Source organism: Alnus glutinosa, chromosome 11 (genome assembly GCF_958979055.1).
Source record: "Alnus glutinosa chromosome 11, dhAlnGlut1.1, whole genome shotgun sequence".
Lineage (NCBI taxonomy): Eukaryota > Viridiplantae > Streptophyta > Magnoliopsida > Fagales > Betulaceae > Alnus > Alnus glutinosa.
The window spans coordinates 18,958,745-18,980,300 of NC_084896.1; the positions used below are offsets into that span (position 1 = coordinate 18,958,745).

General features: G+C 40.0%; 1 protein-coding gene across 3 annotated transcripts in view; it reads left to right on the forward strand.

The window, feature by feature from the left end:
- The window catches only part of LOC133882062 (MADS-box protein JOINTLESS-like), a 154,115-nt gene that overhangs the window by 36,133 nt on the left and 96,426 nt on the right, over nt 1-21,556 (forward strand). The gene's annotated exons all lie outside the window — the stretch shown is intronic.

Here is a 21,556-nt window from a genome sequence, read left to right on the forward strand (position 1 = left end):
AGCAGAGAGAAAGGCAGAAATCTTACTCGACTCGCCGGAAAACTAGCGCCAGCCCTAACCTCCGCGACCCTCCGGGATCTGAACGAACCCTCTCCAACCGCCCAACCCAAACACCGCCACCTCTAAGAACTGGCCGTCTTTGTTGCCACCTCTCCGGGCAATCAACAACTTCGGTCCTTCCCTATAAGACTTGATGAACTCTTGTTCTCCGTGAAAGCCCAAAAGTGTTTCCATCGTCGAAGCAAGCCATGCAGAACAATGGGAGCTCAGGATGACCGCTCCATGGAAGCCCTGAAGCTTCTCCTCCACCCGCACCACCGATGCCCCCTCCAAGACCGAAAGAACAAAGGATTTTGACTCTACAAGGAGTCTCCTTTCCATTACGAGGCACACCCAAGCTCAAAAAACCAACCCAGAATGGAAATGCATTCTCGCCAGAGAAAACAAAATCCCACTAGCTAAGCACCCTACCGAAAAAAAAGAGCCACCCACAAAAGCACAAGAAGCACGATACACAAACCCGAGAGTCAGGAACGAAGGAGGGACCTAGCTTGACGCGCTCACACGCGCCGTCGCTAGGCACAGAGAGAGAGAGAGAGAGAGAGAGAGTATCTCAAAGACTACAAATGGCTGAATTCCATAGTACAAGTCTTCTTTGGAATTAGAGAAACAAAAGTAGCGTTAAGGTTCTTTTTCAAACTGACCTTGATAATGAAATTCTGCAAAAACAGCTATAAGGTCATTTTTTAAAATTGCTGAACACTTTTGAAAGAAGGCCATTGTGAAGCCGTTTGGACCCGGAGCATTATCTACATTCAAATTCCTGACCACATCCCACACCTCATTCTCCTTAAACTCTATTTCTAACTAAATACTTCCATCCGCATCAATGGATAGGAAAGATAGACCATCCACCCTTGGCCTCCAAAAACATTGCTCAAAATACAGTTTGTTGTAATATTGGACTATATGCTCCTAGATCTCTACCGGATTCATGGATGTTGCACCATTGATATTCAAAGAGTCCAAATGATTGAATTTACGATGTAAGTTGGCCACCTTGTGAAAAAAATTTGTGTTCTTGTCCCCCTCCTTCAGCTACAAAGCTCGTGATTTCTGTCTCCAGTTCAATTTTTATCTCTAACTCTTTTGACATATCTATCTTTCAAAGCCTTTCATCCTCCTCTAAGCAACGACACTCTTCAACTAAGTCCAGCTCTCGAATACCCTCCAATAAGTCATTTTTCTTCACTACATCACCAAACACTTTCTTATTCCATTTCTTCAATTCCATCTTCAAAGCCTTCAACTTATTATCCAAAACATAACTTGGTAATCCAGAAAACTTGTATGACATCCACCAAGATTTAACCTGATCAACGAAACCATCCGATTTCAGCCACATGTTTTCAAAATTTAAAATACTTGCTCTCTCCTCTAGGTGCCCCACAATCCAACAACAAAGGAAAGTGATAGGATAGAAGTCTTGGCAATCTCCTCTGTGTCACTTCAGGAAAACAGTCTTCCCATTCCGGAAAAATTAAGAATTTATCAATTCTAGACCATGTTTGATCTTCCTAATTATTTGACCAAGTAAACTGGCCACCTTCAAGCGGTAGATCCACCAAATTCTGCATGAATATGAAGTCAAAAAACTCTTCTATTGCTGCACAAAAGTCGGCAACATCGGACCTCTTACTCGGAAATCGAACCACATTAAAATCTCCCCTAATACACTAGCTAACTCATCCCACAGTTGCCTCCAATCCCTGTCATCATTCGGACCTTAAACCCCCCCAAATGCGCATACAAAATTATCATTAGTATTGCGCAGAGGACAAGCAACTATATATCTTCCCATACACTCCACTTTCTCCCCACCCATCTATCACACATTAACAAAATCCCGCCCGACGCTCTACTTGCTCCTATATAGCACCAATCTACATAATGACAGCTCCATAAACTTCGCACCACCTCTCTTGAGATAACTGCCATCTTTATCTCCACCAAGCAATCAGCATCCACCTTCCAATCCCTTTGTAGCCCTCTAATCTCCAACCTTTTCTTAATCTCATTAAGCCCTCTGATGTTTCACATCAAGATTTTAGGCTTCATAAAAAATGAGATGAGCCCCTTCCCCTGTGTCGGCCTCTAACAGATTGTACCCCCTTCTTCTCATAATTAATGGACCAAGCCAGCCTATTTAATTCACCCTGCCCTTTTGCCCCTGGTGGAGACGGATAAGTATTCTTAGATTTTGCCATCAATAAGTCTCGCGCAGCTTCAATCTCCTCATACAATGCCAATAGTTTATCCTCATAACCTTCATAAGACAACCCTAGAACTTGATAAAAACTCTTAACTCTTTCCACCATCCACCGAGGTGACACCTAGGATGATGCCCATTTCCTCCATCCATTGCCAATGGTGTGAGCACCAATGGTTCACACCTCTCCAATTCCCTCTTTATATCCTCTTCTTCATACTGCAACAAGAGGTCTTCAGGTAGGTAGTCTTTCATATCCAAAGAAAATTGATACATAACTCCCTCCTATCCCACCACACCCTTGGATGTGGACCTAAATTCCATTATACTCCTTTCGCTTTCCCGGAAGAAGCTTTCCACTTGCTTCCCCACTGAAAAGGCTTCTTGAAAATTGACTTCTAAATAAAAAGACAAATGTGTGCAATAGTGTACAACAAAAATAATAATGCGGAAAATAAAAGACAGATTTTTGTTGACGAAGTGGAAACTCAATTAAGAGAAAAACTACTCCGGGCAGCCAAACCCAGGATATCCACTATTCAGAAGACAAAGCTAGATACAAAGCAGTAACACTCACATACCCCTGATACAGTGGTCGTACCTTACTCTCTAACTTGTAACCCAACACGAACGCTTCCCAACCAGGTCTCCTACCTGAAGGGGTCTTCAATATAATCCTTTACCTTAGGGCAAACACTTAAGATAGAGTTCAGTTGTAGCACAGCAACAGTACACTTGCAATGGCTTCAGAGGAAACTTAATCAGCTCAACGATCTCTCAAAATAACTTTTCTAAGCACTTGTGGAATTCAATATCGAATTCTTGCAGTTCTCAATGCCCAAGGGCCTCTATTTATAGGTTGAGGTACAGAATGGGTGACTGTAGTGATATATGTGGGTACCGTCCGGACGGTGGACATGGGCCGTCTGGACGGACAACTGTGCGACAGATTTTTTCGAAAATTTTGCTGAGAAATCTTTCCTGTTTAAGAGTTGCGTCCGGACGGTGAGACACTGTCGTCCGGACGGTTGCACGCCCGCTGCAAGTAATTTCCATATTAAGCTTTCGCGTGTCCGGACCATGGGGGATGAGCGTCCGGACAACTAATCTTCAACACACAATTTCCATATCTGCTATGCACGCGTCCGGACCATGATAGGCAGTCGTTCGGACAGTTGAAGTCGAATCTGCAATTTCCTTAACTGTTGAACGCTCGTTTGGACCAAGGCTGACTGTCGTCCGGGCGGTGATATTTGAATTGCGATTCTTGCCTTATGTATGAGCGCGTCCAGACAGGAATCCTCGTCGTCCGGACGGTTGAAGCAATCTTCCCTTAAATTGAACTTGGAAAGAATCTGAAGCTGATCGATCACTGAGAGGCGTCCGGACGGGCTGCTGAAACGTCCGAACGGATGCAAGCTGGAACCGTAGCTTCTCAAAACAGTGAAGGTCCGGACGGGAATGCACGTCATTCGGACAGATGATGCTTGATCTGTCGGGGCGTCCGGACGGTGTGACATGTCGTCTGGACTGATGGAACAGTGGACAGATGGGTGTCCGGACAGCTGATAGGGAACCGAAATCTTCTAACTTGTAAGCAGTGCAGAATCGTCTGACATCACTCTGAATAGTGGAATCCCTGATAAAAGCATCTATATATACAAGTGATTTTGTCAACCAGAATATAGCCAGTTAACACCTAACAAACTCCTCTTTTGGCCATTCTGGGACAAAAATCACTTGATCGGTTTGGAAATACATTCCCGGTCTAAAAATAAAAATTACTCTCCCTTTTTGTCACAAAGGGACAAAGGGTAAAACAGAGTAATGAAACACCCAATTGTAATAAAAATTACTCCCCCTAACGGTCTCAGAAGGACCCGGGAAACAAAGTAATATTAGTTCAACAGTTTTACAAAAGTAGCTAAATATAACACAAATGTCAGAAAACTGAAAAGATAGCTACGAAAAACAAATTACAGCCAGAGAAACTTAATCATCTGCTGCCATGGGTGCATCCCCCTCATCATCACTACTGCCAGGATGATGGTACTTGAGGCACTCCTTGAGATCCAGCTGATTTTGCTCTACCCACTTGTTGATGGAATGCACCTCCTACTATATAGAAGTGATGGACTACTGCATAGTGCTCATGTCTCCCTGAATAGCAGCCAATGCCTCCATGATCTGTGAAAAATTGATCTCCGGCTCTGAAGGCGAGATTGTCTGAGAGGGTGAAGCCATATCTGGAAAACCGACTGGCATGGCAGCAAGAATGGGCACCTCATCATCGGTGTCTTCTCTCCGCAGCTGTGCATTAGACTTCATCAAAGTCTGCTTGCTGATGGGCTGCTGAATCTTCATCTTCGGTTCTCCAGTTATGTTGATGCCTGACTTAAGAATGATCTGAGTGAGCAGGCAGCCAAAAGGGAGACCGGTATTACCTTCATCACAGGCCTCCAGCATGACGCTCATAATATGCTTGCACAGGCAGAAAGGCAAGCGGAGGTGGATGGCATAAACGAACTGAGCCTTCTTCAGAATTAGGTCACTGCGCCTGACAACTGGCCATAGGTTGTACTGCACTATCTTGGCCAGCAAGTGATGAGCGGGAGACAGTGCGCCGATCCGGATGGTGGTAGCACGCTCTTCTCCCTGTGGAACTGCATGGAAGAACTCTCGGAGATCGTCTATAGAGGGAGGAAGCACCACCTCATTATAAGGACTGCCGTGCAGATCGAGGACTGAAACGCCTATGAAGTGACTGATGATCTGGGGATCAACAGTGATGATGTGCCCATCAACAGTGGATTGCAGTACCATCCCACGATCATCATCCTGTGCCACCTCCAGGTTGGCATAGAAGAGTCTGACCAGCCTGGTGAGAACAATGCAGGCACAGGTGTAGAGGTATCCCCAGTGGTAAGTCTGAACAGTCTCATAAATACTATCCAGCGGAGGCACCATAATGTCAGATCGAACCACATTGTGCTCCGCAATGACTGTGCGGTCCATGATTTTGGTCTGTAGGGCACTCCTCTCTTCCTTTGTTCTCTGGCGGACCCTACGCTGGGAACTAACTGCAGACATGATTCTGCAAAAGGAGACCAACAGGATTTTGCCAAGAATAATAAAAAATATACTTGTTAGGTCTCAAAAATTTGGCAGAGTAACGGCAGTACAAAGGACAATTTTAAAAAATAGATAGAAATTATCACATTTATAGTCCCACAAAGTATCACCACAAATAATCCCAACATGGCAAATATTTGCATCTCATAATCTCAAAAACATTCCTAAAGAGAACAACATTCTAACAGTTAAAATAAACTGAAGAAAAAAGGACTAGAAGAATACCTGAATTGTGAGATTAATGCACAAAAAGACATATAGGGATGAGATAAGGCCAAAAACACTCAAGAAATAACTCACTAAAAGCCAAAAAGTGAGATTGTGGTGGGGTAGGGAGGAGAAATGGCGACCAGGGGTATATATAGCCTCTGTGGGGTCCCCGTCTAGACGGTGTATTAATGCTGTCTGGACGCGCGCTGCCTCTGAAATGAGCAGACTGGTCGCGCGCGTCCAGACGATATATCCTTATCGTCCGGCCGTTGGTTGCCGCGCGCGTCCGGACATAACCTAATCCTTGTCCAGACAACTAAGCTCCGCCCGTCCGGACTCCAGAAGAAAAATATCGTCCGGACAACGAAAAACCACCCGTCCGGACGTCAAGAGATACCATCCGGACGCTTTACACTGAAAAATAGAAAAATTGAGGAAAATTTCCAAAAATCAATTTTTCTCGAGTCAGTTTCAGAACACACATGTATAATCCATTGATAACACAATCAGAAAGTATCTCAAAACTAAGCAGAGATATAAAAGAGAGTTGAAATTTTAATCAGCACAAATATTTTCCTGAACATAGAAAATTCAAATAGATAACTCAACTAATGCAATGCGTGTGTATGTGAATACTTAACCCGCAAGGTATGACTATCATAGGTATGACAAAGAGTAACTAGATTTCTCAGACAAGAGAGAAAATTAATGCAAAATTAGTCAAAAGTCAAACCTCATAATTTACTAGGGCCTAGCCACCCTCATCTAATACACTCCCCCTGAGATGCAGCACTTAATTGTTTTACTTGTACTATGAAGGACAAAGTAAATGTTTTACTTGCACGTAGAGGGCAAGGCATAAATCAAATTCAGCACATAAGTAGTGAATAATTAAAATACAGAATTCGTATGATTTACTGCTTGATTCTTATGATGCTACAATCTAGAGGGAATGCCAGAGTTTTTAGGTTCTAGGTTCAACTAGCATGTGGTCAATTTGGCCATTTTATCAAAGACCTCTTCTCTTATCCAAAATTTCTAGAAACACAAAGTCAGAAAAGGAAAGATGTACCTTTTAGGGGAGTCGTGGATAGTGCACATTTTTCATCGCATGAGAAAAGAAGCTATCCTACTTTTGTATATACAGGAAAACACTTGGCAAATTATAGTCAAAGACTCTCAATTATATCTAAGCAAAGTAAATTAATACTCAAAGATTTGAGATATCAGGAGAAAATACATGCAATTATCTGTTATGCCAAGAGAAAAAAAATCCTGCAAATTCTCCCCAAATTATTTTTTTTTTTAATTATTAAAAAAAAATGCAATATGGAACAACATCACATGCAAGGCAAGATCAAACCTGATGATGCCAATACAGAAAGGCAGTCGCTTGACCTGCTTTTTCTGTCTTCCCCACAAAGTACCTGCAAAATTCTCTTAAGAGAAATAGAGGGGCAAAACACAACTGGTTCCTAGATTGCATACAAGATATAACAAGTAAGATAAGCAATCAAACTTGATGCCGTAGGATTAGGAACCAAATCCTAGGCATGAACACCCGATCCTGCTAGGTGCGTCTGTTCCCCCTCATGGGGTGACTATCATTCTTAACCCAAGCCTGCCTTCCTGTAGGTGGTTGCTGGCAGGACTGCATCCTCCACTCCATCATACTCTGCATCCAGATAGGTGACTCACTGAGGTACTGCTCTTCTTTCACCTTCTGAGGCCTCATAAATTGCTTGGATTTTTTCTTGGCGTTGCCACTGTGATTGGCAGGTACAAATCGTTGCTGAGGCCGCTGATGTTGGGATGCCTGGTATCGTGGTCCATGAGACCAAGGAGCTTGATATCTTGGTGCTTCATGGTATGGGGCCTGATACCATGGAGTCTGGAACTGGGCCGCTGGTCTAGTGCCATGATCAGCCTGTCGAGGCACTTCTTTCTTGGCCTTGGCTTTCTGAGCTTTTAGGAGAGAACACTGAGGACGAACATGCCCACTTAGGCCGCAGTGATGGCATATGGGAGGTCTTCTGATGGAATGAGGCTTCTGAGTGCCTGGAACATCATCGTTGACCTTGTCCTTCCCTTTATCTTCAACAGTGGGAGGAGGCTCAAGGACTGTAGGTTTCACAAATACAGTCTTTGAAGTAGAGGGAGCATCAGAAAAGGGAGCTACATACCCGAGACATGTCTTGTCAGTTGGACTCTTCTGGATAGACAGCATACGAGTCAGCTTCTCATCAGTGACTCGTTCTAACTGGAGCTGAGTCTCTAGCAGCTTCTCCTCGAGCTCTTGTATTCTGAGCAGCAATGAACTCTTCTCAGTCTGCAAACTGTTCAGATCATAGAGGTGTTGCTTGCGACCTTCCCTCAGCTTCTCATACTCTATATAGAGTGTCTTGTAGGCCTCCTTGGGCTCTTCCCCATTATCACTGTGCTCTGAATAGTAAGTCTTCTTCTTCAGCATGTGGGGCAACAAAGGCCAGAAATTTTTTAGACTCTGGAGCTTCTTCTTCTGACTTATCACTAAGAGTTACATTGTATGCCTTCCCCTTGCCCTTCTTAAGATTCCCGCAATCAGCTCGGATATGCCCAAAACCTGAGCATTCAAAACATCTGGGCCCTCTGGGATCCTTCTTTTTTTCTTCCTCTAGTTCAGCTTCTCTGGGAGCTTTCTTCACTTTTTCAGAAAACTTCTTTTTGAATCGATCATCTCTCATAAGTCTTATGAAATTCTTGGCTAACATAGCCACAGCTTTTTCTTCCTCCTCAGAGTCATCTTCAGATGAAGCTTCTACTTTCTTCTCAGAAGCTTTCGGGGCAATGTTCTTCAATTTCTTGACCGATGGCAAGGACAACACATATGTTTGAAGAGATCCCACCAACTCTTCAATCTTCATCTCTTCTAGATCTTTGCTTTCTTCAATGGTGGTCACCTTGATTCTGAAACGCTCAGGCAAAGATCTTAGAATTTTTCGGATGAGTTTTACATCCGAGATAGGTTTCCTAAGACTCACCATTGAGTTTCTCAGGTCACTCATCTTGGAGTAAAACTCCCCGACTGTCTCTTCTTCCAACATCTTAATTTCTTCAAATTTCGAAATCAACATTTGAAGTTTGGCAGGTTTAACAAGCTTAGTGCCTTCATATGTTGTTTCCAAAATTTGCCATGCTTCTTTGGCTGATTCGCAGTTTGAAATTTTAGCGAATTCAGATGGAGAAAGTGCTTGGCACGGAGCATGGAGGGCTTTATCATTTGAAAGACGTGCGTTTTTTTGAGGGACTAGTTCGAGTGCTGCATCCTCTGGTTTGGTCCAACCAGTTTTAACAATACTCCAACAGTCAATAGATTTTAGAAAGAAACGCATACGTTCCTTCCAATAGCCATAGTTCGTACCATCGAAGGCAGGAACAAAATTAAGAGTTTGAGACATTATAATAAATAGAAGTCAAAAATTACACTCAAGAAATTAATCTTCTCAGAGTATACTAAGCTCTGATACCAATTGAAAATTGACTTCTAAATAAAAAGGCAAGTGTGTGCAATAGTGTACAACAAAAATAATAATGCGGAAAATAAAAGACACAGATTTTTGTTGACGAAATGGAAACTCAATTAAGAGAAAAACCACTCCGGGACAGCCAAACCCAGGATATCCACTATTCAGAAGACAAAGCTAGATACAAAGCAGTAACACTCACATACCTCTGATGTAGTGGTTGTACCTTGCTCTCTAACGTGTAACCCAACACGAACGCTTCCCAACCAGGTCTCCTACCTGAAGGGGTCTTCAATGGAATCCTTTACCTTAGGGCCAATCCCTAAGATAGACTTCAGTTGTAGCGCAGCAACAACACACTTGCAATGGCTTCAGAGGAAACTTAATCAGCTCAACGATCTCTCAAAATAACTTCTCTAAGCACTTGTGGAATTCAATACCGAATTCTTGCAATTCTCAATGCCCAGGGGCCTCTATTTATAGGCTGAGGTACAGAATGGGCGACTGCAGTGATATATGCGAGTACCGTCCGGACGGTGGACATGGGCCGTCCGGACGGACAACTGTGCGACAGATTTTTCCAAAAATTTTGCTGAGAAATCTTTCATGTTTAAGAGCTGCATCCGGACGGTGAGACACTGTCGTCCGGACAGTTGCACGTTCGCCGCAAGTAATTTCCATATAAGGCTTTCGCGCGTTCGGACCATGGTGGATGAGCGTCCGGGCGGCTAATCTTCAACACGCAATTTATATCTGCTATGCGCACGTCCGGACCATGATAGGCAGTCGTCCGGACAATTGAAGTTGAATCGGCAATTCCCTTAACTGTTGAACGCGCGTTCGGACCAAGGCTAACTGTTGTCCGGGCGATGATATTTGAATTGCGATTCTTGCCTTATGTATGAGCGCATCCGGACTGGAATCCACGTCGTCTGGACGGTTGAAGCAATCTTCCCTTAAATTGAACTTGGAAAGAATCTGAAGCTGATCGATCACTGAGAGGCGTCCGGACGGGCTGCTGAAACGTCCGGACGAATGCAAGCTGGAACTGTAGCTTCTCAAAACAGTGAAGGTCCGGACGGGAATGCACGTCGTCCAGACAGATGATGCTTGATCTGTCGGGGCGTCCGGACGGTGTGACACGTTGTCCGGACGGATGGAACAGTGGACAGATGGGCGTCTGGACGGGATGACACGTCATCCGGACGGCTGACAGGGAACCGAAATCTTCTAACTTGTAAGAAGTGCGGAATCTTCTGACATCACTCTGAATAGTGAAGTCCCTGATAAAAGCATCTATACATACAAGTGATTTTGTCAACCAGAATGTAGCCAATCAACACCTAACATTTCTGTTGTATATCCTTCCACCTTGACCTCTTCTATCAGACAAGTCACCAGCTCAAGAGTGTCTTCTTCTTGCTTCTGATGGACAAATTCTGATCTAGACCCAGAATTATCCATCACTGTAGTCGACAGCGAACAATTGAAGATCGGTGGAGCTGGTGGCAGTCCTCCACCAACTTCCGAAAGTACTTTTGCAAGTCCCTCTTCCAAGACAGAGCCAAACTCAACAATATCGGAGGCCTCTTCAATTTCATCTGAGCCAAATTCTGACCCGTGTGTTCCAACCACCAACTCCTCCGACTGTCTTCTGACTAATAGTGAGACATTAGTTTCTTCTACTCCAACATGCAGCTAGACATTCGTTTCTTCTCCTCTTCCTGTCTTCTGACTTAGTCCCACTTCAAGCCTGTCCATCCCCTGCTTCACTCTCCAAAACGTTGTAGATTGTGGGTTGCGACAATGATAGACCATGCTAGATAGTCTTGGCTTTTGACGATGGGCCACCTCTTCCTGTCCCAATTTGGAATGTGAACCAGAAGCTTCCACACATGGGCCTTTACCTTTTACCCCACAATGCCCACTATTTTTAGACCCCTCTTTCGATTCCAATTCATCAGCATTTCGGCCCAGTCCAAGATGCTCCATACATCTGTCCACATCCTTCTTGAGCATTAAAAACAAGTTATATAACGCTTGCTCATTTAAAGCTCCTTCTTCAGCAAACTTCAACGTCTTAGGCCATGAACGAGCAGCATGATCTCCAAGCACATCTCTCTCCTTTCCAAATTCGTTCGAAATGCTACTAGGCTGGATGGCAATATCCCCACACTACCCTTGCTAAGTGTTTCGCTTTCCTTTTTTGCCCTCTGCCCTGCAACCACAATCGCGAAAGTTCGACGGGCCTCCAATGGCCGCACCTGGTCCTCAAGATGCCTATTTCGGTGGCCTGCAATTCCAGCCGGTTCAAAATGTTTCACCATCATCCTCAATTATGAAATACAACTCCCCCATCCACAGCTTTCTCTTCCTTCCGGTATATATAGCTACATCTCCCTCCCTTGCCATATTCAGTAATCTCCAAAAATTGCCCATAATGATTTTGACGTTTCTGCAAGATGATCACCAAGTCTCCCACCCTACGAGACCTATAAAACTCTTTAGACATCAATCCATTCATCTATTCCTCCATCATGTGTAGCATCCAAACCACGCTTTGGAAATCCATGACCACCGAATGAAATACTCCTCTGCTCCATTTAGCAAGACGACATCCCCCATTTCCAACTCTCGATCTTAACTCAAAGGACTTCGATTCAACATAGAAATAGCCCAAATAACCCATAATAACAAATGGGGGAAAGATTATTAATTGGAGATGAAAAACTTAAGAAAGAAGGTTATTTTGAAAAGTTTGAGAAGAGTATCTATCTTGAAGAAGTGTGTTGGAGATAGAAGTCAAGGGCCCTTTGGTTGATAGAGGGAGACAATAATAGAGCAAACATGCTATATCAATTAAAGCAACAAACATTCATCATTAATAGAGCAAACAAGAATTGATAACATGAAAATTGGTTGCTAGAAAAAATTCCGGCAACCTTGTTTTGATTTAATCACATGAAAACATCATTCAAGCATGCAACCAGCTTGACGTAATGATCATCAAGGTCCTAACATGTTTCTAAACATCCCAAATGACTAAGAATCTATAAGGGGCTTTCTAGGTTTGTAAATATAAAGAAGATGAAGTAGTGGATGAATATTTGAAGATTATGAAATAACAAGGACGAAATGCTGAATAATATGTGTATTGAAAATAGAGATCTCCGAGACGCCCAAATCTCTTGGAGAATGACAGTTCACAATATCCTTTTAAAATCTCCCTCATCCTTCCTCCTACGCAGCTTACGTACTACCCAATTCTAACAAAATTGCAGCTATCATATTTCCCTATCTAAAATGACATAAAAGCAAACAAAACGTAGGACCTTAAATGAATTGATAAAACGCAAGGCTGCCTATATGATACGCAAGCCAGATAAAGAAATACAAAGTAAATATAAAGCAATATGTGTAAACTTCAAAGTGTGTGTTGTATAACTTCAAAATCATGGAGAAACAAGCCACAAAGCTTGCTGGAAAAAAATTCTGGCAAGCACTATAGTGATCGCATGTTACTAGTAGTGTTGAAGTTTTCATCAAAATTTCAATATGAGCCATGCAATCTATGAAGCGCTGGTCTGATACCAATTTTTGGGAACATATATGTAATTTAATCACATCAGATACAATAGAAGATTCCTAAGAAAAGAGCTTTAAGAAAACATATCACCTGATTTTTCAAAACAAAAAGCCGCATCATACCTTAAGTATGTCAGCTAGCTTGTCTTGATGTGTGGGCTGATTCTCCTCTTAATTCTGATTATAGGACCAGATGGGCTCTTATGCACACAAGATCCCCTTATATAGGCATATAAATCCTAGTGGAGTGTTGTGCAAATATTTATCTAAATAAATAGATAAATATTTGTACGTTTTACTCGCAAGTGCACAAGATCAAAACGATAGTATAGTAGGCAAATATGAGAACATTCCAACGAGGATTGGTAAATTCTGCATTAAACAATTTTCCTAAATAACTGAGATAAGTGAGAAGAACTAAAAATATTAATGAGATATAATGAGAGAAAAATACTGATGAAATATAATAAGAAGTACGGTAGGGTTTCGATATCCACCGCTAATTATACTCAATTAAGATTAACAATGTCAATACTACAATTCATAAATTGATATCTAATGTTTACCAACCACAACAGAATGGTATCTTCTCCTAAAGCTCTTGATTTTCCTAAGCAACGAGTTAGGCATGCTATCTACTCTAACTCTTTTCTTCCTTGAAGGATTTAACATGGTATCTACTAAGTTGTTCTTCAAGAAAGCATAAATCAATGGAAATCGGTAAACACACTCAGATTGGAACATAGTATCTATTCTAGTTGTCTTTATGTTGATTAATCCAAGAACTTGTTGCGGGGTTCTTTCGTTACTCTATTATGTCCAGGACTCGGTCATCCTAATTGACATAAATAACAAATCTATACGACAAGCCTATGCTAGCCAAACACAAACATGTGAGAAATTCAAGAAACTAAAATTAATCAAGTTAAGCATCTATATATGAACTGTAGCAAAGGTGCCAATTGGAAACCTTAAAGAGAGAGCCCTAACAAAATTAATTAACTACAACTAATTTGGATGGAACTCATCCTCATAAGAAAATAATAAAGGAAAAGAAAAACTAGAGAAAACCTCCTTCTTGAGTAGCCTTTGATTCTTCCCCAAAGCTTGTCTCTTTCTTTTCAAAGGTTAGAGGCATATTTATAGGGATTAAAAAAGCTATAGAAGCCATAGGAATCCTAGAAAAATTAAAAATAGGTCTCCTAGTCCAAATAGAATAACTATATGTCTTTTCCTTTTCTTAAATTCTAATCCAAGTAGGAAAATGATTTCAAATTCGTACAGATTTGTGGTCCTTTATTACGAGGCGATTTTGGCATAAATGTCCGAAATAGGAAAAACCTATTTCTGACATATTTGTTACATTTTTTATTAGCTTTCCAACGCCACCAATTTCACCGCAATTAGATACTTAAGTCGAAAGTTATGATTAAAATACAATGATGTGCTCATTATCGATTCTTTCTAAACATAACGGATTTTGCCGAATCCTCTTTTCTTAAATTCAAAATTAATTTGGAGTTGAATCTTTCCGAAAGTTAGTTTGCCGACTTCATTATAATCTTGGAATTTAATTGATTTTCTTTCAAAACTTGTAAAAAATAAGAAAACACAAAAATAATACAAAACATCAAACTATAACAAAACTAAGAGCTTAACATATGTAAATTAAGGAACTTGAATGTGTAACATTCAGCACTTATCACACCCCAAAACTAACATATTGCTATTTCCTTAGTAATACAAAACTGAAAATAAAAGGAAAACTAAAACAATAACTACTCTACTTTCTTTGTCACAGGAAAAACAATTGCATTTAGCGTATGTAATAAGCCTTTTAAACTCCTAGGACTTCCTAGTAGACAAGTGAAGTCTCGTGAGGGTTTGTCAGAAACGATACCCATAAACATTATGCAAAAATTCATTTTATCCAAAAGAGTTAAGTATCACCAAATTTATGTTCCTCATTCATTAGCAAGCTTAAAAGGTTAAACTCCATCTTCAAATGAAATGAAATTCCAAAGTCTAACCACTTACACATGACAGGCTGAGGTATCACAAGCTCAATTTAGTGTAAAATGAATTAACACATAATCATGAGGCTTCAAATTAATTCCAATGTGCAATGATTCAATATCTTAAAGTTCATTGGGATTCCCATTAGATTGAATAACCAAGGCATAATAGCAAGTGCTTTTTTTTTTTTGTCAGGTTGTGCAATGCTTAGTTCTCTTAAGCTTTCTAATTGATCCATGTGACGAGTGTTAGGCTAATGCTTCCAAACTAGATGGCTTTAGCGCACTAGGTGTGGAAACATCCCTAAGAGCTTACTAACTCGAGTAAAAAAGGCTTCAAAGCTAAACTAGCCATGGCTTTAACCAAATTGAATTTCTTACTTTTTGATGTAAACATTCAATGTTTAATGAGGTAAGAAGTCTAGTTACTCAGTGAAAGCTTCAAAAATGGTTTTTTTTTTAAAAAAAAAAATTTATTATTATTATTATATATGCCAAGGTATCCACCCAAAAAGTCACCCATCTTCACCCAAGACATTGAAAAATACACAATCAGATTCATATGTCATTCCTCACAAATTATATGCTAATGTGCTAGTGGACGTTTAGATTGAAACAAGTGATTATTAGATGCCAAAAGTTAGTTGTTTAGAGTCAATTTCAAATTATGATGTGTTCAACATTCTAAGCTCACCAATGAACTTCAAATCACAATTTTTAGATCAACCAAAGTATTAAAAATAACATGAACATGCAATTTTTTATTTTTTATTTTTTGAACAAAAGGTGTGTGTATCCCATACCCCAAAACTTAAATTACTCATTGTCCTCAATGTGTAGATAGAATTGAAAGATCATACCCGAGAGATGAGAAAACTTGTTGGACTATGCATGGCTCGTAGCATACCCTCAAACTTGAATGCAAAAATACTTGTCCCTAAAAAACAAACTAGAAAAACAAAACCAAGGAAAGGAAAACTAAAAAAAAAAAAAAAAAAAAAAAAGAATAGTAAAATGAACCACAATAAAACTAAAATTAACTAAAATAAAATGAACAATAAGTAAAAACAAAACCAGAATTCTTTAAAGGATATAGATTTTTAGTGCATGCAGTGGCCTCAGTATCACTAATCTGGGTAGATGCGCTTGAGCTCCTGGACTGCTTGAGCGCTTTTGGTAGTAGCTTTTAAGTTTAAACTTGAAGCACCAATCTTTTCTTCTCTTGGACCACAGAGAATGAATTCTACCTACAGAAAGGTAGTTCCTAATGTTCACAGATCGGGGTAGATCACTCTGAGAATTCTCAACAACTTCTCATCTAGAAGGGAATCATGAACTGAAATACTATGAGGAGAATACTTAGAGAGTTTTTCTACTTTGATGACCTTAGTTTGCTCATCTAATATCCCTAACAGACTACTCTCATGGCCTCTTGGTAATTCGAGAATAGGAGTTGATGCTGAAGAAGCCTCAGTGCTCACTTCCTTGCCCTTTTCCCAATGTAGATTCTATGAGGCCTCAATTTGCTCCTCTTTCACCTCTTCCTCCTGATTTTCTACCACTTCTTCACTCCTCAATGTGGTGATAGCTTGCTCATGATAGGATGAACTCCAATCCTCCACGTAATATCCATTAGGATTAGCCACCAACAAACTTTGAAGCTCTTCTTCTCTTTCTATTTTGAGGTGGTTGATAATTTGTTCAAAGTGAGCTTCCATCTTGACGTCTACCTTGGTGAGAAATTGGGTATGTATCTGATTAGTCTTCTCGCTTATAAGATTCAAAATTTTATCATTAATGTCTGAATCTAATAGGAGAGATGGCTCCTCTTGGTATTATTGTGGCCAAAAGATGGGAGATGGCTCTTCTTCATGAGCTTTTTTATTGCCGATGGACCGCGGCAGTTGATTAGTTGCCTCTATTTGGCTGAAAAATAGCTGACACCATTTCTTTAAAGTCAGAACTCTCTGGAAGGTGTGGCTCGGCCTGATACTGCGGTTGTGGAGCTAATTGAGAGGTGTTTGATTTTCAGGAGTTTGAGCTTGCCACGAGAAATTAGACTGTCGGCTCCTTGCCGGGTTATAGGAATCATAGTATAAGTCATTCCCTGGTCTAGAGAACGGTGTGTTCATATGCTCATAATGATAGTTAGAAAATTGTCCCATTTTAGGTCAATCTAACCAGCTTGGAGATGCAACCTTGGAGAGTGGGAATCTAGATGAGTGCGCTTGAGCCCAGGAACTATTGCACTCGATCTTAGTTGTGCTTGAGCGTATATGGCTTGTACAGGCAATCGCAAGACCAGAATCTGAACTCTGCAGAAGACACTCGAAAACAAATGAGAGAAATAATATATATATATATATATATATATATATATTGTTTTTTAGATTAACATAAATAGAAAGCACAATTTAACCCAATCCTCGGCATTGGCGCCAAAAACTTGTTGTGTAAATATTTATCTAAATAAAAAGATAAATATTTGTACGTTTCACTCGCAAGTGCAAAAGATCAAAACGATAGTATTGTAGGCAAATACGAGATCATTCCCACATGGATTGGTAAGTTATGCATTAAAAGATTTTCCTAAATTACTAAGATAAGTGAGAAGAACTAAACATGTTAATGAGATATAATAAGAGAAAAATATTGATGAACTATAATAAGAAGTAAGGTAGGACTTCGATATCCACCTCTAATCATACTCAATTAAGATTAACAATGCCAATGCTCTAATTCATAACATGATACTTAATGTTTACCAGCCACACAAGAAAGATATCTTCTCCGATAGCTATTGATTTCTCTAACAATGAGTTAGGCATGGTATCTACTTTTAACTCTTTTCTTCTACGGGAACAAGTGGCTCATATTTTGTGTAACTGTCCGGACGGCTTGAGGAAGCGTCTGGACGCCCTCTAGAGTTCGGTGAAGGGTTCGAACGGTTCAGCAGATAGCAACCATAGGGAGTTCATGTTCGCTCAGGTGTCCGGACAACTCAGCTGACACGTAGACTCATGTCAATAGCCAGGAAAAGGGTAGATGGGTGGGTGCTATGGCGGAAGAGATGGATTCTTTGCACAAGAATCAGACATGGGATTTGGTGAATCTTCTAGAGAGGAAAAGGGCGTTAGTGTGTAAATGGGTGTTCAAGAAAAAGGAAGCAGAATCAGAAAAAGGGGGGGAGAAGTTCATGGCTCACTTGGTAGCGAAGGGGTACTCACAACAGAAAGGGGTTAACTATGAGAAAATATTTTCTCCAGTGGTCAGGCATACTTCCATTAGAGTGATATTGGCTTGGTAGTACATTATGACATGGCAATGGAGCATATGGATGTGAAGACAACTTTTCTTCATGGTGACTTGGAGGAGTAGATTTACATGGAGCAACTAGAAGGGTTCAGTCAACCTGGACATTAGCATTTAGTTTGTAAGTTGAAGAAGTCACTTTATGGGCTGAAGCAGTCTTCGAGGCAGTGGTACAAGAGATTTGACTCCTACATGATCAGAATTGGCTACAAGAGATGTGAATATGATTGTTGTGTGTATGTGAAGAGCCTTGATGATTGTTCTTTTATTTTTTCTGTTACTATACGTGGATGATATGCTTATTGCAGCTAGAAGTATGATAGAGGTCAACAATTTGAAGGCATTGTTGAGCAACGAATTCGACATGAAGGATTTGGGCACAGCCAAGAAGATTCTTGGGATGGAGATTCGCAGGGACAGGAATGCCAAGAGATTGTGGCTATCTCATGCCAGCTATGTGAAGAAGGTGCTGGAGAGGTTTAGCATGGAGAATACGAAACCGGTGAGTACACCTTTGGCGAATCACTTTCGTTTGTCTAACTCACAGTGTCCAAAGATAGTTGAAGAAACTGAAGACATGTCCAAGGTCCCATATGCCAGTGCAGTGGGGTGTCTGATTTACACTATGGTATGTACTAGGCTAGATTTGGCTCAGGCAGTCAGTATGGTAAGCAAATACATGGCAAATCTAGGGAGACAGCATTAGGATCTGGTCAAGTGGATTTTTAGATACTTGAGAGGTACTATAGATTATGGCATCTCTTTTGCCAGACAAAATAGTGATGTGTCGGTTGTGGGGTATGTGCATGTAGATTATGCAGGGGATTTGGATGACAGGAGGTCGACCATAAGGTATTTGTTTACTCTTGCAGGAGGACCTATTTGTTGGAGATCCATGATCCAGTCTACTGTTGCGATGTCCACAACTGAGGCGGAGTACATGGCGGAGGCTGAAGCAGTAAAGGAAGCTTTCTGGCTTAGACGGTTAGTCAGGGAGCTGGGTATTCAGCAAGGTGGAGTTCGGCTACATTGTGACTATCAAAGCACCATTTATTTGGCAAAGAACTAGGTGTATCATGCGAGAACCAAGCATATTGATGTGAGGTTTCACAAGATCAGGGAATTGGTTGCTACAGGTGATTTGTTAATTGAGAAGATCCACACTTTTGAGAATGTAGCAGGCATGTTAACGAAGCAGTTGTCGGGGAGATACCTTGGGGAAGTCCTTCTTAGTAAGCCCATTACATAGCATTGTTGAGACACCACACAACCCAAAAGCTTAAGCTCATGGGTTTGGACCCAACAATGCTATATAAACGCCTCACTCTTCTTATATCTTAGCAATGTGGGACACTTCACAAGTGTATTCACAACATCTTCATTGAAGGATTTAGCATGGTATATTCTAAGTTCTTCAAGAAAGCATAAATCTATGGAAATCGTTAAACACACTCAGATTGGAACATAGTATCTATTCCAGTTATCTTTATGTTGATTAATCCAAGAACCTATGTCGTGGTTCTTTCGTTACTCTATTATGCCTAGGACTTAGTCATCTAAATTGACATGAATAACAAATTCATACCACAAGCCTAGCAAAAGACAAACATGTGAGGAATTCAAGAAACTAGAATTAATCAAGTTAAGCATCAATATATGAATTGTTGCAAAGGCGTTAATTAGAAACCTTAAGGGGACATGATTAGGGCTTCAATCGAGCCATAACAAAAGTGTAATTAACTACAACTAATTTGGATGGAACTCATCCTCATAAGAAGATAATAAAGGAAAAGAAAAACTAGAGTAAACCTCCTTCTTGAGTAGTCTTTGATTCTTCCCCAAAGCTTGTTTCTTTATCTTCAAAGGTTAGGGACCTATTTATAGTGATTACAGAAGCTCTAGAAGCCATAGGAATCCTAGAAAAATCATAAATAGGTCTCCTAGTCCAAATAGCATAAGTACAAGTCTTTTCCTTTTCTGAAATTCCAATCCAAGTAGAAAAATGATTCCAAATTTGTACAGATTTTCAGTCCTTTATTGTGGGGCAATTTTGGCATAGTAAATGTTCAAATTAGGAAAAACCTATTTTTGAGTTATTTATTATATTTTTTATTAGCTTTCCAACGCCACCTATTCTGATACTTGAGCGAAAAGTTATGATTAAAATACAGTAACAAATCAGTTTGGATTTATTCCAAAAGTAATGGATTTTTCCGACTTTTGTTTTGTTAAGTTCAAAATTAATTTGGAGTTGAATCTTTCTAAAAGTGAGTTTGCCGACTTCTTTATAATCTTGGAATTTGATGGATTTTCTTCCAAAACCTGTAAAATAAAAGCAAATATAAAAACATTACAAAATATCAAATTATAACAAAACTAAGAGCTTAACATATGTAAATTAAGGAGCTTGAATGTGTAACATTCAGCACTTATTAGGGAGGTAAGACTAAGAATCCTAGTTGAAATAGGACTAGGAGAACGTAGAACCCTATCCACCATATATATGGCCACTAGGGGGTTTTCCTTGTGCAATTAGGTCAAGACCTGAAAAGATAATAATTAGTTTGAGAAGGGACCTAAAGGGAAAATAAAATCGTTTCAATGGGCCTAGGAGACTCGTCAACTCATAACTTGTTCTAGGTTATCATTAATTATAATTTATTCCACTAAAAAATTGTAATTGTAGTCTAGTATTTATTTTGATTAATCAAAACTCTCTTAACTTCTTAAAGTTGCATTTGAACCCTACATGAAATATCTATAGTGAAATTAAAGTCATGAGACATCTTGTCAATTTAATTCACAACTTCTGAATCCTTGAGTTCCCAATTTAATCTCTTGATTATTCTTGTACTCTTGAAGCCATATTTCATTGATTACATTTAATTTTAGCAACGCTTTACTCAAATACTTTGGCTAGAGATTTAGAATAATCAATTCTCATTCAATTTATCCCAATGGGACATTTCATAAAATTTTGATTAAAAAATAAAAGTGATCATGTTTTCCATATTGAGGAGTAGTGTTCTTACAATACTAGATGTGATCATTCAACACATCGAGTTTTTTTACCATAAAATATCTTCCCTAAATGTATTGAAGTGACCTGCAATTCACATTTGAGTTCACATTCCTTTCAAGATTGAGAGAGTTAATGCAATAAGCACTCGTGCGTTCTAGTTATTCAATTGACAATAGTTTGTAGAATAACAACTCATGAGGTTCGGTTCAATGCATTGTAACCGCACCAATTATGACTTAGATCTTCTATGTGATAATCTCATTAACATACCTAAACCATATTCAATATAACTTACAGTCTACACATGCATAAATTTCACACATGTATATAATTATATGTCCAAGGAAGCGTTTGAAGATGTAGAAACATCGATGGTGGAACTAAGGAAGTGTTTGCTCAACACGATGTATATTTGGATAGCTTCTCAGCATAGCTTGAATTTTTTACTTATGCATATTTTTTAAATTTATTTTATGTTCATTCCTATTAGGGGCACTCTTGTATACTT